Genomic DNA, 8149 nt, shown 5'->3' with positions numbered 1-8149 from the left:
CCCGCTGGGCACTGGAATCATCTGGAGGCTTCCACACTCCCAGGACCGGCACCTAAGCTGGACCGACTAAAAGTCTGGTTCAGCTGGAACTGTCAGCCAGTGCACCTACCTGTTGCCTCTTCATGTGGCTGGAGCTTCCTCCCAGCATGGTGGCCTCAGGGTAGTTCGATTTCTTACACGACAGCTCCGAGAGCAAGTGTTCTGGCAAATAGGAAAGAATCTACGTGATCTTCTCTGACCCTGCCATGGAAGTCACACGATGCCACTTCTACAGTCTTCAGTTGGTTGTTGGTGGGTCGAAGCAGTGGCAAACCCTCCAGCTTCAAAGGCCAAGGACGTGGACAGCGCTTCTCGCCGTGAGGAGCGTCAAAGAAACGGCCAGTGTGTTTCACAGCACTGTCCTGTTTAATTTCCTCGTAATAATCTTTTGAGGAAGGATGACTATTGTCCCCATTTTATAGGTGAGGACATCGAGGTTCAGGAGGTTCAACGATCCACACAGCCCTACTCCTGGGCCCGAGCCCCAAATCACTGCCCACAGGACTCGCCGCCTGTCATTTCTGGTGCCCTCCCTTGTTCCGGATGCTCCCCAAGTCCCCCAGCCCAAACCCCACGACCTTCCTTAACTCACCTCTTTCCGTTGGCTTAGGTGCTCCGAATTCGTTTCTGCCTTGGGAGTAGCCAGCGATGCTCCCACCTCCATCCCATCTTCACCTGGAGCCTGAGATGGAGATTCCAAGGCAGGCAGCCTTCCAGGTGTGGCCAATCTCTAATGTCAACTACCTATGGGTTCCTCTCTACGTAAGAGGCCAGAGTGGGAATTGCCTTTATCCTGGGGACTCCCCACGACCTCAGAACAGCTGAGTGGTGGGCTGGGGCCCCTCTGCCATTGGCCCAGAGCCAGCCCCGATTGGGAAATGAAACCACACCGGAGTTTGAGTGTCTTCTTCCTATATTATCATCAGGTGCCTTAAAATAAAAACGAAGGTTTTTGGGAAGACAAACGGGGAAATGGCAAAATATATATATATATTTGAGGCATAAAGTAAAATGGCAAAGGATTACTAGTTAATATAAAGAGCTCACTGTAATCGGTAAGAAAAAAAAATCTAAGATCTCGGTAGATAAACAGCTTGAAGATGCAAACAGGTGATACATTTAAGAAAGAAAATTATAAATGGATTGCGAGCATTTAAAAACAGTCAAGGTAATTCTCATAAGCTGTTTCCACCTTATGTATTTGCAAAGACTCTTAAAACGAGAATTCCCAAATCGCTTCCTGGGAAGATTGAACAAAATTACACTCATGTTTCACTCACGTTCCAAGCGGCGAATGGGTCTGAGATGCAGCAGCCAGGAAAGACCACCAGGAGGTGGAGGACACTCAGCCCTTGATTCAAAGATGGCAGAGAGGTGTCCGGGTCACATTCTGCTACTTTCAACTTAGCACATGCTATCTATGACCCACCCTACAAGAAAACACGGCTACAGCGCCCCACCACCACCACCACCACCGCCATCAAACTTGGGCTATTGATAATAATCAAATGCAGCATTTTTTAAATTTAAAGCTGAGATAGTAGAGAAAGAAGGGTTAGACCAGAGCCTTAAAAAATGAGAAGAAAACACAGAATTCCCTCTGTGTTGGATAAACGGACCCCCCTAAATGAGAACCCGTTTCCCCAAGGCCTGCCTCGTCCCTAGCTGGGTTTCTGGTGGGTGGTCCTCTCAGCCGTCAGCAGTTGGAGTAACTCAGATGATTGTGGGCAGGTTGGAAGAAAGCGAGTCCGCACTGAAGCCAAGAAGTCGCTCCCCCTCCAGCTTCCCAGGAGAAGGGAGCCCCGAGGGGCACTGTGAGGCTGGAAATAAAGGGAGGTGCCTCCCTGTGACCTGTGTGGTTGGTTTTGTGCGTATTTATGGCGTGAGAGGAGGGAGGGGATTGAAAGGTTTTGTTACTTTTATTTGGAATATTTTTCTCAAAAAAAAAAAAAAAAAAAAGCAAGGCCAGATACAACCGGGTTTGAATATAGAAAGAGAAAACTGAAGAGATGAGGGTTAATGGTGTTGTGTCGTCAGGGAGGCCCAGGGCCTCCGGCTGGTGGCCAGTCTTAGAAACACTTCGGGTCAGGGCCTGGCCTGCGGGGTCTCAGCGAGAGTTCACCCCAGGAAGGGTAAGCCCAGGCGGCCACAGGACCTTTGCAGAGGTTGGAAATCTGCTTTGGGTCGTGCCTTTCCTCTGAACCCTGTCCTGGTCCGGGCTGCAGTCAGCTCCGACTCCGACTTCAGGCTGGAAAGGACGGTGGCCAGATTCGGGGGTCCCGTGACCTTCAAGGCTCGGGCGCTCGTTCCTCTCCCTAACCCCTCTCCTGGAGGTTGGTAAAACCTCCCCTCACCGCAGTGCCAGGTCTAACCTGGCAGATGCGCCCCCAAACTCCCTTAAAGCTCTGCTCTCAACCAGCCAATTGCCCAGATCAACAATTTTCATGGTTATAAAACGAAAAAAGAAAAGAAACACTCCCGCCCCAGCCCCGTATTCACCGAACGGGACCACTTCGGCCTGTTTGCTCGTTTCCCCCTGGCCGGGTTGGGAGTTCTGCCCTTACCGCTACCCCTATTCATTCCGGCCCCTCCATACCGCCCCCCTTCCCCTACCCGACCCTCGGAGGGGCGGCGGGGCCTAGCCGAGGGCGCTTAGCGTGACCCTGAGCGGAAGGTCCCCAGTCTGGGTCCTAATGCGGGTGGCGTCTCCCTTGACAGGCGGCGTTTGGGGACAACAGCGGGAACGGGAGATAAGGTGACATACCAGAGCAGATTTGGTGCGCGCGCTGATACTCCTCGCCCGACAGGAAACGCGGAGCTATTTAAAAGACCCTATCGATTACTTTATCTTTGCCGGAGGAAAGCTCTTCGCCAGAGACAAAAGATGTTCCCTGCCCGGAGATACAAGGCCACAGCCCTGCACACGCAGCCGCGGTCTGCACAGGCGACGCCCGATTAGAGCGCAGGGACGCAGAGACACACTAACGCGCAGAGCGCACCATCGCGTGTGCCAAGGTCGACTCTGGAGGCCGGCAAGGGCGTTTCGCACGGCGGTCTCCTGTACCCTGCGGAAAAGTTTTGGCCGTGTGCACTCAAAACACACACGGAGAAAGTGGCTGCGCCCTTATCTTTAAAGCGCACCAGGAAACGCATCCAAAGCGGGTTCCTGGTGGCTGTGAGCGTATTCCACACACACACACACGCACACACACACACACACATACACGCACACGCACACACACGCACACACGCCTACGGGTAAACGCTCCGCTGTGTTCCATTTAAGGGCTCGATTGCCCACCACGGTCCTATGTCCACTTAAAGTGTGGGGATGTGTCAGCACAACCCTTAACAGTGAGCTCGCTTCGCTTTTCAGTTCCCGCGTCTCGCCAATTTGTCGGGAGCCCGGAATGCGCCCTCGGTGACATCGCGCTGCTGACCCTGAATTTGCCCCGGGGTCTCGCACGCAGCTCGTGAGTCTCCGGGTCCCCTGCGCCGCGCCCCGGGGACGCGCTCAGTAAATGCTGATTGAATTCAATCGCACGGAATCCAGGGGTGTTTCCTGTGCGGCGTTTGTCACTTAGGCTTTCGCGAAGTGCTCCGCCTGGCCCTGAAGACTGCGCTGCAGGTTTTGTTTGTTTGTTTTGTTTGGGGCCTTCCCCCCCGCCCCCCGCCCCCCAGCCCCGCGGGCGGAGCAGGTTGGAAGAGAAGATGCGGAAGGAAGATGCGGAGGAAGGAAGGGTGGCGGGCCTAGGAAGGTTCAATCGCCCGATGACCAGCCATTTCCACCCTGAATTCAACACTGACCAGGCCGCAGCGGCCCGGGGTGGAACGGCCGGGGCGCCGCCCGGGTGCCGGCCCAGCGGGGAGGCCGCACACATCTGGGAGCGGAGTGGGGAGCGGGGCGGCCGCAGCGCCGCTGTAGGCCCCGCTAGCGCCCCGAGCTTTGGGCAAAAGCAGGCAGCGTTTCATCCAGCTCGGCTTCTCCCAAACCTGCCAACCCATGCCAGGGTCTTCCAAGGCGGCGGCTCCCGGAGCTGGACCCCCGCCGGGCGGGTGTGGACTGGCCCTGGAAAATCCAGGTTCCTCTTCCCCATATCCGAGCCGTTGCCCACCTGACTCGAACGTCACCTGGGTTTTCCAGCTTTGACCTTCCCGGATGGGATCGTGAGGGACCCGTTCCAGCGTCTGGGTGCTCTCCACCTCTCCGCGCTGTTTCTGCCCAGGCGGTTTGCAGCCGCGGGCGGGGCGCACGGGGTCGCGGGGAACACGGGGAAGAAAACTCGAAATTAGCACGAGATGACAAAGGAAGTTCGAAAGCGACTTCCTCCGATCGGGCACACCGCAACACGAGTTTTAAAGCGGGTCACATCTATTGATGCAGGACAAACTCAATTTTAGAAACATATCCCCCAAACATGAGAAATGGACACAAAGATCCTAACGACAAAACTGGCAGTGGCAAAAATGCAAACTTAGTTGCTCAGAAAAAAAAAAAAAAATCCAATATATAATGATACTTAAAATTTGCAGAAGATGTCTCTAGAAGGATATATTTTTTAAAAGTCAGTGACCACCTGGGTAGGGGTGGGAATTAACTGCAAAGGGGGAAGGAAACCTTTTGGGGGAATACATCTGTTTTCTGTATCTTGATTTTGGTGGTCCTTACAGAGCCTTGTCATGTGTCTAGACTCATCCAACTTCACACTTACACCGTGTCCCTTTTGTTCTAGTTATATTATGCCTCAATAAAGTTGATTTTAAAAATAAATAAACCCAGTAACAATTTTGCCTTTTAGGAAGGGAACTAAGTGGCTGAAGGAGAGGCGTGGCACACTGTAGCCTGTATCTCTCTTTTTCGGGTTTGTTTTGGGCTTTTTCGTCGTTGTTTTGTTTTTACAGTGTATGGCTTATTCAAAATACGTGATAAGGATATTCAGCGATGTGAAGATAAAACAATTTTTAAGAAAACCCGACAAAGAGCAGGAGCAGAAGATGCTCGGACATCCCGTTGGAGGGATAAGAAAAAGCATGCGCTATCTAAGCCCAGAAAATACCTTGGAAAGAGAGAGATATCTCTAACAACCAGATTTGTTTTATTTGGTTTTTGCTCAAATGTTTAACACGATAACGAAAAATGAGGACCCAGGACATTTCCAGTGCTTACGTATGATGTGGGTGGCTGTCACCTCCTCAAGGATGCACAGGGCAGGTGGGCCACAGGAGCATGTGACAGAAGGCCACAGGAACAGGAGAGAAGGTTTTCTGCCTGCTGAGCCCTGGCTCTGGAAAGCAGGACGCTATCCCGTTTGGAGCAAAGAGCTGGTGGCCCGCTTCGCTGCGGGGAGAAGGCCAGACCCGGGGTGCTCAAGATGGCCTGCAGGTGGAAGCAGGGCTGCCCAGAGGTCTAAGCTGGCGGGCAGGTCCCTGGTGCCCTGAGAGGCCCGCGGGGTGCTGCCCCCATAGACCCAGAGCTCCAGGTGCAGCCCGCCAGGGGCAGGGCAGGAGCTGCAAGGGTCTCATCTCTGTTTGGGAGAACCAGGTATGAAATAACTCCATTTATGGCCCAGAAGATAGGGAAGGGTCACTCCAGCCTCGTTTATGACAGATTACCGATCTGGTTCAGATTCAGGGCTATTTCAGAGAGGTTTTTGGGAGGTCGACTCTCAAGAGACAGATGGACAGTGGACCAGAGGCTGGGGGCCAGGAAAATTAGGAACAGCCAAATTCCTCTGCTGGCCTGGGGGCTGGGCCTGGATGGGGTTACCAAGCCTGCCGGGGCGGCCTCATCTGCTGTCCCACTCACAGCCACTAGACCCACAAGCACCTTGACCTAGCAAACCGGCATTTATAAATGTGGGGAAGCTGCCTTCCCAAGGTATAGGGCTTCGATTCCCAAACTCTAAGATGAGGACTGGGGCCCAGACGTGCATTTGTAGCCCAGGGGATTCTGGCTGAGATATTTCCACAGCCCCAAGAGTCTCTTTCCCTCCTATTAAGACATAACTTAATTCACTACATTAGGGAAATCGTGATTGTGGTTTTTAAAAACCTCTTTAAGGCAACATATGCCTATGGTAAACAACAACACCAGCAAAATGAAAATTGTCCTTAACAATGCACTGCGGAAAGTGTTATGTTCTATTCCTGACCCCCTTCCCCCAGTTCTCTTCCACAGAAACGTTCATTACCCTTTTGTCCATCCTTCCAAAAAACCTTAGAACCATATATGTACATACGCTCATGTTAAAATACAAATTCTGCAACTTGGTTTCAGATTAAATGTATCTCAAATGTATCTGTACAAGTACCTATAAATGTAACTAATTCTCTCTCATGGTTACTAGTGTTCTGTTCTACTGGTGAGCATTTTTTAATAATAATATATTATTTTTAATGTTTTGATCCTTTAAAAACTTCATTGAAAAGACTTTTCTAGAGTTCATATACCTATACAACAGTCCTAGAAGTGGAAATACTTGTCCAAAGGGGTTATGCACTTTTAATTTTGATAGAATCAAATTGCTCCAAAGAGATTTACCAGTTTATACTTCCAACCAACCACGTAAAGAGTGACTAGGCAGAGTAATCATCAAATTTTTTTATATTTGCCAATCTGATAAGTGAAAACATTTGTCTCTTTGAGTTTTAATTTGCCAGTCTATCTTCCTTTCTTTCTTTTACCAGCAAGGTTCTGCTACTCTTGGCTAATTTTTCTATTTTTTTCCCTTGGGTCATTTTCTTATTGATTTACAAACACTCTTTCCATATTACGGAAATCAGTTTTTTCTTGTCATTATTTCTAGCATTTAACTTGTACATTTTTCTCTTTGAATCTACTTATGTATTTTTTGCTGTGCATAAATTTATTTTTATACATCAGGTTTATATAATTTATCTTTTATGATTTCTAGGTCTTTAGTTCTCCTCATCCACCCTCCCAAATATACAAACACTCCAAGATTATCTTAATCATCTATAGTACTTTTAGGTTTTATTTCTTAGGTTTAACTTTTTAATCTCTCTGGAACCGAACATATTTGGTCTAAGAACAATTCGTTTTCCTTTCCCTAACTTTATTAATTTCACTTTATTTTGAATGTATATTGTTGTATGGACGACACTCCTCAAAATAGCATCATAATATCACAATTGGCAGGGACCTTAGCTCCCATTTGTAGATTAGATAACCACCAGTGACCTCTCCACCCCTCCCACTGCCTAGGTGAGTCTAGGAAGTTCCCCAGAATAGCACAGCTGGGAAGGAACCTCACGCCACCAAGGAGACAAATGTGAAGCTGGTGGCCAGAGAGGAGAATGGATGGGCTCAAGGCCAGCCGATCGGTGAGGGAGGCAAGACCAGAACCCAGCACTGGCTCATAGTCCAGTACTCTTTCTGGTACAACTCTGCCCCTTTGGAGTCTGTGTGTCTTGGGCTGTGCAACCCCATCACCTGGTGCAGGGTGGGCACCTGGTCAGCGTGGGTGAAGGGATGCAAGAAATCAAGCTGAGCAGCCAATCATAACTAGCTATGGAGTCACTTGGACTCTGGGTAGTAGTTCCAGCCACTCTTTTAGACTTTTCCTTCACTGCGCCCCGCCTCCACTCATATATATACACACCCACTAACCCCCAGCCAGACCTGTCCTCTGCTCTCCCCTTATGTGAGCCCTATGACTGAGAAACTTCCAACGGACAGCCCTGAAGGCAGCTCAGAGGCCTGCCCGCCTGTCCAAGCTGGCTAGCAGGGGCTAGACCCCAGGCCAAAGGAAGCGAACAGCCAGACAGATTGGGAGCCTTTGGACCATGAAGATGGTGTTTTTAGGGCTCTGATTAGATTGCCCAGAAAGCAGCCCGCTATATAATTTGTGGGGTCCAGTATAAAATGAAAATGTAGAGCTTCTTATTCAAAACTGACCAAGAATTTTAAGACTGCAACAGCAGAGCACAGAACCCTTCCAAGCTCAGGCCCTGTGCCAACGCACAGGTTGCATGGCCATGAAGCCAGCCTGCAGAGAAGGATAGGGTTAATTATAGGGGTGGGGAGAGAAGAGTCCTCCCCAGGCCTCTAAAGTTTCAGATTTTAGGTAAAGCAGGCTGGGGGCGGGGG

The sequence above is a fragment of the Pteropus vampyrus genome, unplaced genomic scaffold (assembly GCF_000151845.1).
Source record: "Pteropus vampyrus isolate Shadow unplaced genomic scaffold, Pvam_2.0 Scaffold179, whole genome shotgun sequence".
Classification (NCBI taxonomy): Eukaryota; Metazoa; Chordata; class Mammalia; order Chiroptera; family Pteropodidae; genus Pteropus; species Pteropus vampyrus.
Note: the sequence above shows the minus strand (reverse complement) of the source record.